Here is a 19,694-nt window from a genome sequence, read left to right on the forward strand (position 1 = left end):
GCTGCTATGAAAACGTTTCCTTAGAACGAAAACTTCGGGAGAGCAGGGATTTGTATTCCCTGATGTTTCCCGAATGCCTGGAATCACGCCTGGCCCGCAGTAGGTGCTCAGTAAATATGTGTTCAGTGACTGAATGAACCTTGTCACCATGCTGAGCTTCCGACAGCCGTGTTTATCCTATGCTGGATTCTTCAGGAGAAGGAGGGGTCTGGTTGTCCTCTGTGCTGATGCTCTACTCAGCGTCCAGGTTGCGTTTTTCAAAGCCGCACGCATTCAAGAAAGACTGGAACTGCCTCTCAGGCTGAGCCCTTCCTGGGCAGGGTGTTAAAGACTGGACTTAAGCTATATTTTCACAGAGCGTAAAACCAGATCTCTTAGGCTGGGATTTAGACTCTTCACAAATCGGGTTCCAACCACTGTTTCTAGGCATACAGTGTGCCCCACCCCACGGGACATTGCTCCGGTGAGGACCATTCCCTGTGCTCTGGGCATGCTCTTTCTCCAAGAGGCCTTCTCAGCATCTACCAGGTGAAAGAGGACTCATTCTACCAAGCCGGGTGTAAATGTGACCTCCTCCCTGGAGCTGGCCCCGATGTTTGGCCAAGTTCATCTCTCTCCTCCAGCTCTACCCGTCCTCCCTTCTCCTCTCCCTCTTTAGAAGGCTTAGTCATCTGGTTAATTATTTGCACATCCGTCTCTCTTCACTAAGGTGCGACTCCTTAAGGACCAGGGGCCATGTCTTGAAGAGCACCGGTGCTTAATGCAGGGCCTGGCATATGAATAAATGTTCACAGGGTCCACGTTGGTGGTGGGGTTCCCCCTGCAAGTGTAAAGTCAACAGGCTTCACTTTGGCCAAATATAGGTGCCAATCAGAAGAGGAATTGAAAGCCCCACGCCCACTGGCCCAATATCACTTTTCTCTAACTACTCCTTAGTCTGGGGTAGGTATTTTCTGGACAGCATGATGGACAGCCTGGTGGCTCCAAACTGAAGGACGGTGTAGCTTAGGGTGTATTTCTCAGGCTGAAGTCAGAGGCAGAAGGGACCACGGGAACACAGGAGATGGCCCACACAAGGCGTAGGGCTCTGAGGTCGGGGGTGGCTGGCTTCCAACCTGAGGTCTGCTGTGACTGGCTCGATGACCCTGGGCACGCTTTTTTACCTCTGAAATCTTCAGTTTCCTCATCTGTATAATGTGGATAATGTTAGAACTTCCCCGCCTAGAGGAGGAAGCCAAAGTGGGGACGTCTGCCCCACTGGCAGTCTATGGGGAGTGCCGCAGGATGCTAACCTTTGCAGACTCTGGCACCGTACTGTGGGGACAGAAGGCTCACAAACTTCCATCACCCCAGGCACCAGGTGCCCTTACCGTATCACCAAATCTCACAGCACAATTATGAGGCTTAAACACAGTAACGTGTGTAGGGGGCTTAGCACCCTGCTCTGAGCGTGGCCATTCCGAGACTCAGGGAGAAGGAGCAGCCCCTCTGTGGGACACTCCATTTTCATGGCATTCTCCTGTCAGAAGAAAAAGACCAGAACCATTCATGGCTCTTGGAGTTCATGTTTGGATGTGGCATGTGTAGCTTGTGTTCCATCGGCCAAAGCAAATCATATGGCCAAGCCTCATGTCGACGGGGGTAGGGAAGTAAGCCTCCAGGAGGACAGCAACGCAAGTCTCTTGGCATTGGGTGGGGATGTATAATCCTCTTATAGGGAAGGCAAAAAATAATTGGGAAGAATAATACAGCCTGCCACATGTTTTTATGAGTGCCAGCTAATCTTTGTCTCGTGGTAACCCTATGAGGTAGATATTATTACCCCCGTTTTATGGAGTGGAGAATTAAGGCTTGATACGGCTCACTAGCCTGCCCAGAATGTAGCCAGTAATTAATAGGGCTGCCACTCGAAGCTGGTTCTGGTGGCATGTGGCCAGCCTTGACTCAGGCAGCAGCTTCCTGAGGACTCGTCTTCATAGAGGTGTTGTCATTCAGTAAGCATGCACGAAGTACCTACTACGTGCCTCCTTGATGACAGCTCTGAAGCTGAGAAGGACAAGGCACACGGCTCCTGTCTGCCTGGCAGGGTATGCGGTTCAGAACTCGAAAGGGTGCTGCAGGGGCTCAGTGCAGACGGGTGCATGCCCAGCTGGTTCGCTAGTGAGCCCTGCAGAGGCAGGGCCTATGATCTGGTCTGATCCAAAGCCCTCGTCAGCCCCTCCTGGGGCTTCGTCCCAGGAGTGGACCCCCTCAGAGCCTGCATGCCACAGAGGACAAAGGTCCAGAGACTTCAGGGTCAGCCTGAAAGAGAAAGAGAAACCTACTTGTGATCTGACTTTGAATCAGCACGGTGACACATGTGGCTACCTTGCAAGAGCACACCACTCTCACTTCCCTGAACGGTTTCCATTTTAGAGGCATGGTAATTAAAAAGAAGAAGGAAAGAAATCCCCTTCCACGGTTTGCAACATGTACTGTAATAGGAAGAAAACCCCTTTTCTTATCACAGCTGCCTGTGTGTTAGGGCACAGGGCCCAGCATTTGGCTTGTCTCTGCAAGCACAACCGATTACGTAGTGAGCAGTTGCCCCTCAAACAAAGATGGCATGCGTGCTGCAAAACAGGCCACCTCTTAATGAGGCAAAACCCCATAAAAAAGCCAGCACAGCCGCTGACTGTCCCTCTCGGGATGAGGAAGGCCTCTGAAATGTGAGCACGTATGTTCCGCAGCAGACCCTTCTGGCGGCGTATCACATCTCCAAGGAAATGTTTTTGAAAGAGGGGGACTCTATTTTCAGTTTGGTTATGGACACACACATCCTCGAAAATTTCAGAAAATGTCACAAAGCTGAATATATCTATACATACATATATATGTGTATATGTATAAATACACCTATTTGACTTTATCTGAAAACTGCAGGTAGACATCGGTGTGCTTTGAGTTTATACTCCCTTTAAAAATTCAGTCTTAGGGCAACCCGGGTTGCTCAGTGGTTTGGCGCCGCCTTCGGCCCAGGGTGTGATCCTGGAGACCTGGGATCGAGTCCCACGTCGGGCTCCCTGCATGGAGCCTGCTTCTCCCTCTGCCTGTGTCTCTGCCTCTCCCTCTCTCTGTCTCTCATGAATAAATAAATAAAATCTTAAAAAAAAATTAGTCTTGGAGCTGATTAGAAAGGAGCCAAGTTCTGAGTTCTTTGGGCAGGAACCTCCTTGCTGAGTCTGAGACCCCTGGGAGAGCAAGGAAGGGCACCCCATTGCTGGGGAACCATGGGGCCTGTGTTTGCAGGTTTAGCCAGAGGGGAAAGAGCAGATTAAACCATCATGTCCCATGTCCCATGCCTCAGTAACCAAGACAAATAATACTTTAATGCAATATTTAAAAAAATCAAATTAGCAAACTATGGCCATGGGCCATCTGCCTGTGTTTACAAATAAAGTTTTACTGAAACTCCTTTTTAACTGGAATGATTCCAAGTTTTATTGGACCTGAGTTCACTGTGCCCCTTATGCTTTATGTCCGAGGCAAGCCCTCAACTCACCTCCCCGAAGACCTAGCCCTGACCCACATTGGTTCACTCGTTCCCTCATCCGCCCCATACCTGCAGAGTGGTAAGCTCCAGGAGACAGAGCTAACAGTTATTGAGCACTTACTGCATGCCAGCCACTGTTGTAAGCCTTTGGACATATTGCCTCATTTAATCCCCCCCCACCCAACAATCCCATAGGTAAATACAATTATTCATCTCGTTTTACAAATCAGGCATGAAAAGTGAAGAAACTTTCCCAAGATCAAACAGCTAGGAAGAGGCAGGGCCAGGGTTTACAGCCAGGCAGGCTGACGGCTTTGAATGGAGGATTCTTAGAGGAGGAAGGGAGACTCGGCTCTGGGAAGCCATCACGGAGGAGATAAGGTGTTGGACGGGTAAGTAGAAGTTTGCTAGACAGAAAAAAAACAAGTAGATGCTACAGGAAGTGAGTGTTTTAGAGGAGCAAGTCTGGGGAGAGGTCCTTTCTGGCCACTCTGGGCCCAGGCCCTACCATGGAATCAGAGCAGCAGCAAAATCCTACAACTAACCCCATTTACTCAGTGCTTACCCTGTAGGCTGGGTATTCAACTAAATACTTTTTGTGCCTTATGTCATTAAGTCCTCAGAGAAACAATGAGTGGCTACTACTCCTAATTCTGTTTTACAGAGGAAGAGTCTGAGGCAGAGAGAGTAAGTGGCTGAGCCAGAATGCAAACCCAGTGGGCACTATTCATATTGTGGTCCCGGCCAAACCCAAGAACCTAGCACCAGAGCTGCAAACTGAGCCAGACACTGTGCCAGGGGTTCCCAAATGTCATCATGCATCAGAATCCCCTGGAGAGTTCATTAAAACAGATTGCTGTGTCCCACCCCTAGAGATCCTGATTCAGGAGGTCTGGGGGCAGAGCTGAGAATTTGCATCTCTAACAAATTCCTGGGTGATGCTGAGGCTGTTGGCCCAAGAACCAGACATGGAGAACCTATATTGACTCTGTGTGATCCCACAACAGCGTGGCAGTGGCCTCCTCAGCTGCACCGGGAAACACAAACACAGGAGGTACTGGAAAGAAAACGCTTCCTTCTAGATCCATAGGTCAGAATCCACCCTCTGCTGAGTTTTCAATCTTTGCTTTTATTCCAGTGGCTTTCTTTTCTCTGATACTTGCACTGAGCCTCTTGATTGTCCAGGCTCTTCATCTTGCTTTCTGCTCACGGGGACTTTTGTGACTTCCCCCACATACTGGTGCTCCTGCAGAATTAGGCAGCCCCACGTGCCACCACCTGTGTTCCGAGCCTGGTGTGCTTCTTGGATTGACGTGGACTCCAGGCATCAAGAGTGGGAGGGAGGATGAGCATGATGATCACGTGTCTCCTGGTGGTTCTCCGGGCTGCACAGGGACTTGATGATACCAATTAGTAATTCATTCCATGTATTAGTCAGAAGCCCTGGTGTTACACGTGACAAAACCCGATTTGAACTGGAATGGGAAAATCGGGCACTCCCAGAGCCTGGTCACAGGAAGGGCGGGGTGGCAGCTGGGCTGCAGGCGTGACTGCCCAGGGCTCCAAGTGCCACTGGCCTCGACTCTTCACCCACCGCCTCTACCTCTTCCTGAGAGTCAACATCAGCCTTTTCAGGCAGACTCTGTCCACACAGCTGGAGAGACGCCTGCCATCCACTGTCAAGCCCTCCATTTCCAGCCCCACCTCGAAAAAGCAACAAGGAGACAGGGCTCCTGGATTCTGGGAAGAGCTCTGAGTGGCCCAGCCTGGATCATTGTCCATCCCTGGACCAGAGAGCCCTTGGCCATTCTGAATGTCTACCTATGTCCAATCTGGGATGAGGTGGGGACAGGTTTTTAAAGGATGTGCAATCTCCCTCCAACCATAATGTTAGGGTTGGATGAAGGGTCATTTTCTAGAAAACACTAGAGGAGACGCTGGGCAGGAAGATAAACCCCACAGGTGAGTGGGTGAGTGAGTGGAAGGATGCGTGTCTTCTCGGTATCAGGCACCAAGTTGGCAGCCGCAGTAGATGGAGAGAGGTAAGCGTGGAAAGCCCCGGCCTTCCCGGAGCTCACAGTCTAGAAAGCAGGCTAAGACACGCCACGGATGTCAGCGAAGCCAGGTAGGAATTTCTGCGGGTCACAGCAGGGGCAGGGGAGGAGGATCCCAAAGGCTTTGGGCAAACCATGGCTCACTCACGCGCCCACCAGCCAACTCGTGAGCGCTCACTCGGTGTTAAAACACATGCCTGCCCTCCACACACTTGGCCAAGTGGAACGCCTGCAGGTGTCATGCAACCCTGTCCCCAGGCAGCCGGCCACTCGCAAAGCTGTTGGTAAAGCTCTGCAAGGAGAAGCGTATCCATCGTGGCTAGCTGCTGTCCCCACCCTGCTCCCCCGGCCACATCAGGTCCTTCTCCCTGTGCCAACTTGGGCTCTCCTAGCCCGTGCAGAGTAACCTCACGGAGGATCACTGGTCTGCCCTGTGCCTCCTGCTGGCTGACCCTGGATCCCTGGGCAGAGACGCTTCTCTTTTTTCCATCCCTTTATTTCATGTCCTTTCATTTCCATGATATTCTCTCTGGGACTCCTTGCTCCTGCAAGCTGTGGCTTCCAGAGCTTTTTAAAGAAATGGAGCAATCATGGCAACTCCTCCCTGAGCCATTTGGCCTTATCACTGTGGACACATTTGTCTGCATTTCTCTGTCGGAGTGGCGAGCCGGATGGTGGCACTGAGGACTTGGGCAGATGTCATCGGGCTCCTTGATTCCCGTTTTGTCTTTTCTACACGGCCCTCTGGTCCCAGTCTTCTGTTTTAAGTCCGGCCAGGAGGACAGAGGAGGCATTTGAGAGCTGTGTGGCTTTAGGAACTCTCAGCAGCTGTATGGCCCCCCTGGCACCCATCTGTCCCATTCCACTACGGGCAATGGGAATGAATGCCCGGACCCTCCCCCCACACACACACCTCACCAACCTTGGCAGAGTGCAGTAAACCAGGCTTAAAGCTGTTGGTCAGCATCTCTGTCCTCTCCGTATTGGCATCACCTTTCTCTGTGCCTGTCCTTCCAAGAGCTTCTTTAGGCCCCTGTCTTTATAGCTTTGTTCCTCATGTGCTTGGCCACAGCAGGTGTCTACAAAATGAACTGGCCTCACGAATGGAACTAACGAGGGAACCAGCTCAACTCTTAATGTAAAGCAAAGGGGTGAAGTAGCAACAATTATCCATCCTGCTGGTTTCCCGTCATAGTGTTGGGTGTGGGGAGTGGTGATTAAGAACACCCCTGAGGTCCCCTTTAAATTCAAGAATATATTGGAAAACAAGATACAATGAGGGTTTTTTTTTTTTTTTTTTTTTTGGTGTTTGGTTGTTTTGTTTTGTTATTGAAAGGTGATTAGAAAATGCGGTTTAGATTTGTGTGAATATATCCCTCACCTGAATTAAACCCTCCGACCCAGTCTCAGACGGGTCTGGACAACCACACGCCTCCCTCAAGAGCAGGCCAGTTTTTGAAGGCAGAAGAGAGAAACGGGTGTCCTTGGGATGCTCCTAAAAGAGTAGAAAGGCCCCACCACACACACTCAGTTCCCTGTCACACCTTCTCTTGACTCTGGTGTCCCTGGAGTGGAGGCCTGCTCGGTGCTTGCTCTCTGCCCTGTGCCTGCATAGGCCTGGCCTGTCCACCGTTACTCTTCTCAGTTCTGAGGTCCCCGAGCTCTGCAAACAATGGATGCTTCCCTCGTATTGAGGAAAGAACCAGGCTTTGGGCCACGAGTCCTTCTCTTCCTGGTGTCCTTGAACAAAGCCATCCAGTCACGGTGACCCTCCCCTTCCTCCGTTCTAGAATGGGGTGTCATCAACTTTGCCTGCCCCCAGGCTCAGCTGACCTCAATTACTTACTAAATTGCTCGAATCCTTATGGGAGGAGAATTTTTCAAGGTGATTTGGGGATCAAGTGGGAAGATTTATACACTTTGAAAAGGGTTCTGTGTGTTTCTTTTGGACACTGAGGCTCAGGAGAGGTAAGCAGCTTGCCTAGGGCCTCTGCCCCGGGTCCCATCTCCCTAGACCAGCTCCTGCCATCCAGAGCTGCTTTCTTGCCGCTTCTCTGCTCTCTCTCTCTCGAGCCTTTGGGCTCATCCCAGCAGCTTCGAGGCAGGTTCAGCTGCGGCTAATAACACCCATCTGCATCCTGCCCGGCATCCTGTATGCACCAGTTAACGTTCAGTAAGTACTTGTCTGCTGCCTGGGTCCTTTTACTAGAATTAAAAGCAGGCACTTTTGCTGCTTTAAATTCTAAGTGGCTTTGAAAAACAAGCAAAGATTTAAGTCCATGAAAGTCTGGAAGGGGAGCCAGGAAACCCGAGGATGGGTAGTGGTCTGGCTGTGAGATGCTGTACAAGTCTGAGCCATCCCCTGGGCCCCCACCGGCCCCAGCTATCCTAAGGATGCTCAAAGCGGGGAAAATGTCTCTGAACAAGTTAGTGAGTCATTACTGCCTACACATAATTGAGCAAACTTCTCCCTAATGTCTAACTGAGACAAGGTGGGTGACCAGAGAGGGAAACTTTTGGTTTGGTTTGGTTTGTTCTTAACAAGAAGAAGCCAGCTAGCCTTTGGGTCTCCAAGCCGCATGAAAACCAGACCCCATTAGTCCTGGGGGAGGGGGTGGCAAGGTATGGAAGCCGGACTCCAGAAGTGGCCTCCTCTACTTATGTTTTCCCTTGAGCCCTCTACACACTTGGGAATGGGTGAGAAAATGGTCCTTTGGACCAGCTCAACAGGCTTTTGTGGGCTAGCCTGAAAATTGAAATGTATTTTTTTTAAGATTTATTTATTTATTTATTTATTTATTTATTTATTTATTTATTTATTTATTTATGATAGACAGAGGCAGAGACACAGGCAGAGGGAGAAGCAGGCTTCATGCAGGGAGCCCGATGTGGGACTCGATCCCGGGTCCCCAGGATCAGGCCCTGGGCTGAAGGCGGTGCTAAACCACTGAGCCACCCAGGGTTCCCCAGAAGGTATTCTTTTTTTTTTTTTTTTCCCCAAAAGGTATTCTTTTGACAAAATGTGCTCGTGGTTTCCAATACCTGGTTAACGTGTTGGTTTTTGTTACTCTATTTCCCTCTATCCTTCCCTTCCACGCCCCCCCTTCCATTTTTTCTTTTTCCACGCGGTCTCTCCCCTCTGTCTCTCCACATTCCTTCCCTCTCTCTTCTTCTCCTCCCTCCCTCTCCACTCCATCCACCTGTTCTCAGGTTCTTACCCCAGTAGCCCACAAGCCATTTAAGGTGACTGGCAGAAACAGAAATTAGGAAAACGTAAATGAAACATAAAAGATTCAAACGAGGGCACCTGGGTGGCTCAGTCGGTTGAGTGCCTTCAGCTTAGGTCATAGTCTCGGGGTCCTGGGATCGAGCCCCACTTTGGGGGGCTTCTCTCTCTCCCTCTGCCTCTGCCCCCTGCTCATGCTCTCTATCTCTCATGCTTGCTCTCACTCTCTATCTCAAACAAATGGATAAAATCCTTTAAAAAAAATGTAGAACATGCCTTAGGATATGCTTCCCAGGCTGCACGGTTAGGTTTTTAAGCTCGGTGGCAGATATCCACAGCCGTGCTGCTATGCATCAGTGCTAAGCTATTGGCTCAATTGACTGGTACGAAAGTCTATTCAGACTAAGAGCATGTTGGAATAGGCATGGACACAAGTGGCTGCTAGAAAACTGAGGCCAGTGTGAGTAGGGAATGGACATTCTGATTCTGGGAACAGATTCCTGAGCCTGAGTTCTGTGGCCCTCAAAGTGACTCATATATAAAACATTTAAAGTAGCTACCAAACCAGGAGCATCTGGTTTAAAAGGTTTTCATGAGTTATCACCACAGACGGCGACATGGGAAGGGCATTGCTGAGTTTATCTTTGTTTAATGGATTGTTTTTTCACTATGCGATACATTCACACGATTCCAAGTGGAAATCTGGGGCGCCTGGGTGGCTCAGTCGGTTAAGCATCTGCCTTCGGCTCAGGTCATGATCCCGGGGTCCTTGGGATCGAAGTCCACATTGGGCTCCCTGCTCAGAGGAGACCTGCTTCTCCTTCTCCCTCTGCTTGTGCACACTTTCCCTCTCTGCCAAAGAAATAAATAAAATCTTTAAAAATACACAAAATAACCAAAGTGCAAATCTTATAAAAAGGTACACATCGAGATGTCTTATTTGGAAGGCATGCCCACTTATTGTCCCCTCTGCCACTCCCCCAAAAGTAAACCACCTTGAGTTGATTTCTTGCCAATGCCTTCCTGTATACAAATGTAACCAAATACAAAAATATATTCTCATTCTCCTCCCCTTTTAATACAAAAGATATAATGCGACCTACAGTGTTTTGAAGCTTCTTTTTTTCCATTTAATGACATATTCTGGAGAGTTTTCCGCGTTAGTATGTACGAACATATTCATTTACATACACTCAGAGCTGCATAATATTCCATTGTGTGCATGTACTTTATTCCAAATTGCAAACTCTGCCCATTTTACCGATATTCTGGTGGGGCTCAGGTGTCCACAGTGTAGGGAGAATCAGAAGGCTGTGGTGTGGGAGTCAGAGCCCCTGAGCCTGGGAGACCTCCTTGCTGATGGGAGACACAGCACTCGGTGTGAGACCAGGCTTTCTGGACATGAGTGTCCACCTCACTCTGGTTTAAACCATATTCTGGTTTAAAACTCTGTAAGTCGGAGTATCTGGTGCCATCAAGAAGATCATTTATATAGAAAACAAGTAATGAGATACGAATTTATTGCATAAATCACCACAGGTAGTTTCTTTTCAACATCAGGAGGTGCAATATCACTTAAGAAATAATCCTTAAGGGCAGCCCGGGTAGCTCAGCGCTGTAGCACCGCCTTCAGCCCAGGGCCTGATCCTGGGGTCCCGGGATCGAGTCCTGCGTCGGGCTCCCTGCACGGAGCCTGCTTCTCCCTCTGCCTTTGTCTCTGCCCCCCTCTCTCTCTCTGTATGTCTCATGAATAAATAAATAAATAATCTTAAAAATCTATTTAAAAAAGTCTTTAAAAAAAAATCCTGATGAGGTCATAAAAATTCACTAAAGGTGCCTATGACCTCATCTCTCCTTTCCATCTTGACCATTTTTTGGAGCTAACTTCTCCATTGATTTTGAGATCCTTAATCCTCTCTATTTTTAAGGGTACTATTGGGGTGTCTAATATAAATTAGGATAGTGAAATATATCTCTAGTCTCTTCAAGGGATCTTTAAGTAACAAATATATTCCCCCAAATCTCCTTTTATGTGTAATTGTTACAAATTATTAATTATAAAAATCAAATGGCTGTATCCATGGAGAACTGACCTTTTAAAGACAATGCAAGGTGACTTCTTTTAGAATTAAAAATTCCACTTCAGATAGTTAGTGTATTAACTTTCTAGAAAGCAGAGCACATCTGTAGACTATTCCTGCCCTAAATATTTGCTATCTATAACAAGGTAAAATCCCTATGTGGAATATGCTTACTTGTCTTCTAAAACTCTGAGTTGCTTTTTTTTTTTTTTCTTATTCCACTGTGCACCTTGCAGTAACCTGACATCTCTTTCATCTCATTAAACTGGCTTCAACTGGTAATACTTCATTAAATTCAAAAGAAACTTGACCCCCATCAAAATCCAGATCTGAAAACATTTAACTTTAAGCTGTAGCTCAGAAAAATGCTAATATTTAATAAAGCCTTGATAGAAGGTGTTGACTCAATATTTGGGAAATTGAATGACAGCTCGCTGTGAGAAAGCTTAGAGGGGAAAGTGCATTTGACTAAATGTAATTAAATGTGATTTCTTGAATTATTTTGCTGCAGTTCATAGCGAACCTTCCAATATTACAATAATTTTCTTGACCTTGATTTCGATCTATCCTAACTTAACTGTCAATACTATATCAGAATTTACTTTCATCAGTGATGCTTGAAAGAGGAATTCCAAAAATAAAATGCTGTAATTGCCTACTATAAAAATATTCCAATAGCCTTTCCATCAGATGAATTAGACAGGGTTCCTTTATGTCTGGATTTTCCTGGTTCCACATTTTCTCTGATGTTCAGACAGATGCAGACTAATTTTTCAGTGTGACAACCCCTCTGACTTAGATTTTCTATTTCCCTTGTGTTTGTGCCAATTAAGCCAAGCCTCAGGCTGTACTTACGACATATTTTCGGAAATTCATTGTGTAAGAGATGTTGACAGTCTACTGCTTTGTTTTCCCTTGGTCTTCCTCATTTCTCTAGAATCCTACCCTTTCTCTTCTTTGAAGTCTGTGTTTGACATTCTTTGAAAAGATGTTTCATACATGTGGCTTATTGTAATGAGTAATTACATCCAAGGAGAAAGCTCCAAATCACTGACACGGAATGACTAGTTCTAGAAGCATTTCCTAAAGGACATGCCATTCCTTTTCAACAGATTTTTATCCGCCATTTATTTTGTGCAAAAGTTCATATTTGGGGTCTGATGCTGTTTTCTTTCTCATAAACTTTAAAATAAATATTTCAACTTAAGTAATAAGATATAGAAAACAGAATCTAATGTACATTCAACCATAAGCTATCACTGTGAAGTTAAATTTTCTTATGATGTTCAGTAGAAGCCGGGTGAATATTTATATTGTTAGGATTGTGTACCTACCCTTTTATATTCTGCTTTTCTTTTTCATAAGGTGATTTTCATGTACACGTGTCTCTGAGTTTTTCAGCTTGGGATAAAAATTTTGATCTTTTGGCCATTACTTTGATTTATCTTCTGTTTGTGTCAAAGACTACAAACAGTCTTATAGTTTCCTGGAGGTCTTTTGCTACAAGGAAGAGAAAATTATCTCTCATTTGGCTTAAACAATAAAGAAGCGATATAATTGCCCATAATAACTCCTGTGGGGGGGCTGCCCTGGAGATGTTTAATTTCACTACATGGTGACATCCTCAAGGGGCCCCACTTGCTTCTATGCTTCTGCCCTGCCATCCCAAGGGAGGCATCTGTGTCACTGAGCAGCTGTTCTCGTGGTCACATAATAGCTGCCATATTCCAGGCATCACAGCCCCCAGGGATATGGCAATCGTCAGTGGAAGAAGAGAGGGGTGTTTCTTCATGTCTCTTTTCAAGAGCAAGGAAATATTTCCCAAAGGGGCCTATCTGGCTTCTCTTTCATTGTTCATTCGATATGTCATTGGCCAGTGCCTTTCCTATACCCATCACTGGCAGAGAACGTAGGATTCCTAGGATTCATTTAGTGAAACACAGGGCCACGTGAAGGAGAGCAGCTCACCTGGACTGGATGGTTTCTGTTCTACAGAAGAAGGATAGTTTCCGCTATACTTCCCTTCCATGTATTCTAGATTGTTATCCCAAGAGATTAAATCACTTTATGAGGGGATCCCTGGGTGGCTCAGTGGTTTAGGGCCACCTTTGGCCCAGGGTGTGATCCTGGAGTCCCAGGATCGAGTCCCACATCTGGCTACCTGCATGTAGCCTGCTTCTCCCTCTGCCCGTGTCTCTGTGTCTCTCATGAATAAATAAATAAAATCTTTAAAAATAAAATAAATAAAATAAATCACTTTATGATACCAACCTGAGGGGCGCCTGAGTGGCTCAGTGGTTGAGCATCTGCCTTTGACTCAGATTATGATCCTGGGGTCCTGGGATCAAGTCCCACATCAGGCTCCCCACAGGGAGCCTGCTTCTCTCCCTGCTTGTGTCTCTGCCTCTCTCCCTCTGTGTCTCATGAATTTAAAAAAAAATGTAAAAAACAAATCTTTAAAAAAAATACCAACCTGCAACATCTAAGTGTGCTTGTTCCCTGACAAAGCTGTCTCTGTCATGTTTACTTATCATTTACAAATTTGTAAGTTAGTTATATATAATGAAAGTATTATTTATATGTGTGTTTCTGTAATGATAACCAAGGTAGATGCAGTCCATTTAGGGTGAGTTGGTTTGCAGTTTCTTTAGAGTTTCACATCCACTAAATTTGAAAGCCCCTATCTAACCAACTTTATACAGTAGTTGCTCAAAGGCACTTACTACCACTCACTATCCCTATACAATTTTTTTTTTTTTAATTTATCCATGAGAGAGAGAGAGAGGCAGAGACACAGGCAGAGGGAGAAGCAGCCTCCATGCAGGGAGCCTGATGCGGGACTCAATTCCAGGACTCCAGGATCATACACTGGGCCAAAGGCAGTGCTAAACTGCTGAGCCACCCAGGCTGCCCCCTATACAATTTTTAAAAAGATTTTATTGATTCGAGACAGAGAGAGCACAAGCAGGAGGAGAGGCAGAGGCAGAGGGAGAGGGAGAAACAGACTTTCCACTAAGCAGGGAGCCCAGATGGGGCTCGATTCCAGGACTCCAGGATCATGACCTGAGCTGAAGGCAGACGCTTAGCTGATTGAGCCACCCAGGTGCCCCACCCCGATACAATTTTTGAGTCAGATTCCATACCTACTAAGTAAGCCTATATTGCAAATATCTTCCTTATAAGATGTCCATGTTCATGAATAGGAAAGCATGTAAGCAAAAGGGTAAAGGAGTGTGTCGGGAGGTATTCACTGCCAAAGCGTTCCAGGTACTTGGAGATTGAAGGGCAGATTGCAGCTGGAGCAAGGAGGGTACCTCTTTGGCCCTCTCCTATCGGTCGCTCCCTCGTGCCCTGTATCCAGGCATCAGCTCTGCCATCCTATTGTCCTGCCCCACAGTCGCTGGAAAGGCAAGCAGCTGGGTCCTTCCAGCTGTAGCTTATCATAAATCTCTGACCTTCGAGGATGTTCCAGCCACTTTCTCACTTTCCTCTCAGGATGCCTCACTACTATTCAAAAGGCCCTCTCCCTTGTGGTCAAGCTGGCAGGTGAGTCCTGGCCCCCCAGTTCCATTTGCCTCAAATACTCACATTCTTCTGGAGGAAGGACCCCAGCTAAAATGACAACAGCAACAAGCTCGCCCTTTCATCTTTACCACTCCAAGTAGGTTGCTTTAAATACCTTATTCTGGTAGGAGACCCTTAGCAAGGGCGCCTACGCCTGTTGGGTTTACACGAGTGAGGGGATCCAGAGCTTTGGCGTGGCCCACTTTTAGCTGGCTGTATGGACGTCCACCCAGAGAGACGCTGCAAGCTGCTTCTATTGTCGTTCAAACCTGGTCCATCCTTCTTGTCCCATCGAAGTTGTAAGTTGCTGGAGGTGGCTCCCTCCTTCACCCCTGGCCACGTGGGAACATGGATCATAACTCAGTCTGTCTCCAGAGATCCCCCTCTAATCTAAATGCTGAACTGCTACATCGGTTAGGAATTGTCTCTTTAAACATCTGTGGAAGGGGGAAAACACATTTTTTCCCCCTCTCAATTCTTCTTTTTCCAGGATGGAAAGAATTTAAGGGAAAGACAAACTCCTTGGGTTCATCACCGCTTAACCCATTGTTTCCTCATAGTTTGGCTCATAGACGTCTCTGTGAAGAACAGAAGTCCTGCCCTTCGGCATGTGGGCACAAGTGGGTGGCTCAGTGCACGCACATGTTTCCATGTGGTGTTGTCAAAGCACTTTCCAGAAATGACCTCAACCTGACCCCCATCTAACGAGCCCCAGGGTAGAATCCAGAACCAGCCCTTCAGAGTCTTAATCCAAGCTGCAAGAGCTACCTTTCAAGTGGCCCCACAATTTAACTCTCCGTCAAAGCAAAAGTGAAGAGCCCTGGTTAAAGAGGACAAAGGCAGCTCCCCTTTACCCCAGTAGGCTTCAGACCAAAGCTAAGACAAGTCATCTGAATGTGGGGGTGTATGTCGGAGTCAGTGACATTGCCAGAAATTGGCACATTTGTCAGAACACCTTGCCTTTTTGTTCGTTGTGAGATCAGCGTGTGCCCAGAATCCTGTAAGCGTGTGGTAATATTTTTATTCTTGGAGAAAAAAAATAAGAAGGCGATGTTGAAAGGCTTGCTCTTTGTTTTCCAGATTTCCCCTCGGCACTGAGTAATTTGTTTCCCACTAATGTAGGACTTTATCTTTGGTTAACGGGAACTTCTCTGCATTAAGGCCTAGGGATATGGGTCCCCTGAGAGTGGGTCCCCTTTCCCACTAGTCCTGCCTCGTACGGGGTGTGGGGGGCCTGGAAGCCCAGCTTGGGGTGGGACCAGCTTCAAGAGAAACATTCCTGCATCTCCAGTTGGGAAAGGAGCCAGGATATTTTTTAAATGTTGCCTTTGGACAACCCTCTCTTTGTGTCTCATGGTTTTGCTTCTTCCTTCAACAGCTTCTCGCCTTGTCTTGACCACCACCGTATTTCTTTAAGGCGATGATGAAAAAGTGGCACTTGGGAGGATCGTCAGTGGTAGCAAGTGTTGCCCTGAATGGCGGGTTGCTGTTCATCCCCAAGCTCACATCCTTGTTACTGAGGATGTTTTGAACCATGTGGCTGTGATGGCCATGTCTACCATAACCAGGTTTGGGGAGGCATCAGGATGCCAATGGTGTAGGGGCATAAAGAAATACCTCACTGGGATGTAATCGCAGCCTGGAATACTTAAAAGCTGTTTCCTAGAGGCAGAAATAAGCCTGTGTTGGACTCCAGAAAGCTGAGCTCAGACCAGTAGCTGTGCAGGGTTAAGTTTTACCTCAGGGACGTGGAACTTGCTAAAAACGGAATGGGCTATGTATCAGTTTCCCAGGGCTCCCATAACAAAGTACCACAAACTGGGTGGCTTAAAACAACCATTTTTTTTCCTTGGGTTGCAAAGTGTTCTCTCTCAGTTTTAGAAGCCAGAAATCCCAGATCAAGGTGTTGTCAGGGCTACGGTCTCTCTGAAGTCTCCAGGGACAGATCCTTCCCGGCCTCTCCCAGCTTCTGGCAACATAACTCTCATCTCTGCCTCCATCTTCGTGTGGCCTCCTCTTCTTTGAAGGACACCAGCCCTACTGGATTAGAACCTATACTCATAACCTCATCCTAACTTGGTTACATCTGTAAAGATCCTATTTCGCACATAAGATCATATTCTGAGGTGCCAGGGGTTAGGACTTCAACGTTTCTTTTTGGGGAACACAGTGCAACCCACCCTAACAAGCTACCTCTATGGGAGTGATTTCCTGATCCCCTGAAGGGTTGCAGATAGAATCAGAGTGAGCTGTTTTTCAAGATGCTTAAAGAGATGCAAGCATTAAGTAGAGAATAGGACCAGATGTCTTCCAGGATCTCTTCCAACGATGGCATTTGCTAATTTTATGAGTCCTGTTGTAAAGGACTCTGCAAAATAATGGGACCACCACACCTGGTCCAGTCTTGGTGAAATGTCATGTGCCCAGCAACACTGTCCAGCTTCTAAAAATCACTAAAAGGAATTCCCGTCTTTACTTTTAATTCTTGACAAACCTCAACAGAGCTTCCTTTTTCCATCCTCTGCAGTGGCTCCTTTTGGAGTCCCTCCTGTTTTAGTCAGTACTCTTTGGAATGATAGAATTCTGATTCAAAGTAGCGTTCAAAAAAAAGGATCCTATTTTCTCACCAAATTGTGAAGTCCGGGAATTTTTATTTTGCCTTGAATTCCATTTCCCAGCTGTGCCTTCCTCTCTGCTTGCTTTGTTTTCAGGAAAGCGTATCCCATATGGTGGCCACCAGTACCCGCAGGCTTAAATATTAGCATTTTAGCAAACTCATTGGGAAAGTTCTCTTTTTCCAGCATTCTAAGGCAAGTCCCAGAGTTGGCTCTCATTGGATCCAGTTTGTCACCTTGCATTTGTTGTACACTCATCCTAAACTCACATTGGGATTCTGCTTCCCTTTTGAGGAGGGAAGGTAAAGAATGGAGATAGCCCTATCTCAATCACACAGACTAGAAATGGAGAACAGCATCCCCAAAGGGAAATTGAGGTGCTATTAACATAATAAATGGAAACCAGGGTTGGAAAGAACAAGGCAATGACTGTCCATTATGATTCTTTGATTCCTTGCTTCAAACCATTGGTGTCTTTTGACAGATATATATAGATAGGTAGGTGGATAGATGAATGGAAAAATAGGTAGACAGATGGATTTTTATTTCTTTCTATCCCTCCACCCACCCATTCATCCATTTATCTCTCCTGTATCTACTTATCTATCTAAAATCTAGGCAGCTGATCACATGCTTTTGGTTTTCTCTTGCATTTTTCTCTTGCCTTTCCAGCATGGCTCTTTCTACTTATTTCCCAAAGTTTGAATTGTAAATGTCTCCCTCCTGGGCTGGGAAATACTGAGCTCTCTTTTAAGGGCAAGGAGGGAAGAAAAATGGAGCCAGCCAAAACTAGATTCCTTTGGAAACTGAGGGGAGACAGGAAGGGAGGAACTCACATTAATAATTTTGCCCCCAACATCTATCAAATCACCAGAGTGATCTTTTATCATTTTGAGTTGTGGGTGCTTTAAAAATTTGCATCTGTGTCCAGGAAAGAAGTAGATAAATTTGCACATGATGGTAAAAGAAGATTCTGGGATATAAATCCTCTGATGCGAAGTTATGGATGCATCCCAAAAGTCTAGTCAAACAGTGTCTGTGTTTTAGCTTCCAGACTTCTGTAGTGGGTCAAGCCAAACTCCCAAATGGATTTCTAAACTTGAGAAACATCAGGCTTTTTTTTTTTTTTTTTTTCCAATCACACAAGCACTCTTGAATTGAAAACAACACTGGGTCATCAAACAATATAAACATTAATTGATATCACTTATCCTTCTGCCTTCAACACATTGAGCCCTGTAACAGTTCTGACTCAAACTCCTTCAACAAACCAACCCCCACCCCCCAACACACACACATACACACACACAAGCAGTCTGCTAAGAGCATTTAAAATCCCAGTCAAGGGCCTTGGCCCTGTCTCTGGAATCCATCCGGATCATCTCTTGTTTCTTCGTCCTACATCACTGGTCTTGCCCTTTCTCATTCTCTGGCTCTGAGGCAAGATTCTGATCCTAGACCCTACCGTGAACCAGCTTCTTGGGATTGCCCACTGTCTCATACCCATCAGCTGCAAGTCAGAGGCTCTCTTATTTTATGCCCTGGCCCAGGTGGATTCATTTGCTAGAGCTGCTTAAACAATAATAATTTATTTTCTCATACTTCTAGAGGCCAGGAGTCCAAGATCAAGGTGTCAGCAGGTTTGCTTTCTTCTGAGACTACTCTCCTTGGCTTGCAGATGACCAGTTTTTCCATGTGTCCTAACATGGTCTTTCCTCTGTGTGCAGCGTCCCTGTGTGTCCAAATATCCTCTTGTTAGGACACCTCAGATTGGATTAGGGCTCACTGTAAAGACCTCATTTTAACTTAATCATATCCTTAAAGACCTTGTCTCCAAGTATAATTACATTCTGAGGGTATAAGGGTTAGGCTTTCTATATAATGAATGGGGTGGGGAGAGGCACATAATAAGCTCATACATAATACCAGGCAAGCTGACATCCCACTACAGACCCCCAAATCTGCTAAAAATTGGGAGTCAGACATTTGCATATGGCTAAAGTAATTTCTATTAAGACTAATTAAGAACTATGATCATTTGGGGCCAATGAAAGGACCAAACTATCACCACTATTTCTGGAAAAAATTAAGTTAGCTGAGCAGTCCAATAGAGGTACTAATTATAATTCCAGCCCCCCAAAGACTCTAGAAGCTTCTATTTAGATCTAGATATATGTTATCTCTCCTGGCAGCACTTTTCTTAGCTGCAGTTTCTGTTGCTACATATTCCTAGAAGTCATTGATTTGAAAGTGAAGCCACTATGGTATCAAAGAATAAAAATAATGGTAATGACAAATTTTATCTAGTACTTGCTATGTTCTTGGCACTGAGCTGTGGAGTTACATTATTATTATCTCATTTAATCCACACCAAGACCCTAAGTGATTCCTATTACTGTCCTCATTTTATAGGTAAGGAAAACTATGACTTTGAGTGAAGTAACTTGCCATGGTCCTGTGGTTCTCCTGCCAGTTCCCACAATAAGCTCCTAACCAGCTGTGGCCAAGTCAGTTTTTTTAAATTGATGGTTTAAAATCAGTCTTCTTTGGGGAAGCTGGGTGGCTCAGTTGGTTGAGGGTCATACCCTTGATTTCAGCTCAGGTTATGATCTCAGGGTTGTG

At 46.2% G+C, this 19,694-nt stretch overlaps 1 protein-coding gene and 1 long non-coding RNA gene across 9 annotated transcripts in view; one reads left to right on the forward strand and one right to left on the reverse strand.

Annotated features, from left to right (window-relative positions):
- PALM2AKAP2 (PALM2 and AKAP2 fusion) overlaps positions 1 to 19,694 on the forward strand; it is a 331,098-nt gene that overhangs the window by 168,368 nt on the left and 143,036 nt on the right. The window contains exon 1 of one of the 8 annotated variants that reach the window (XM_038553076.1): positions 7,538 to 7,554. The exons of the other annotated variants lie outside the window; for them this stretch is intronic. The gene's annotated coding sequence lies outside the window, so the exon portion shown is untranslated. Of the gene's footprint in view, positions 1 to 7,537; positions 7,555 to 19,694 lie in introns of those variants that run through there. 8 annotated transcript variants of the gene reach the window in all.
- Positions 9,454 to 15,225, reverse strand: LOC119873973. The gene is made up of 3 exons (XR_005367147.1): positions 14,573 to 15,225; positions 12,228 to 12,393; positions 9,454 to 9,664 (listed from the first exon to the last, which is right to left on the reverse strand). It is a non-coding gene; the product is annotated as an uncharacterized LOC119873973 (long non-coding RNA).

Source organism: Canis lupus, chromosome 11 (assembly GCF_011100685.1).
Source record: "Canis lupus familiaris isolate Mischka breed German Shepherd chromosome 11, alternate assembly UU_Cfam_GSD_1.0, whole genome shotgun sequence".
Taxonomy (NCBI): Eukaryota; Metazoa; Chordata; class Mammalia; order Carnivora; family Canidae; genus Canis; species Canis lupus.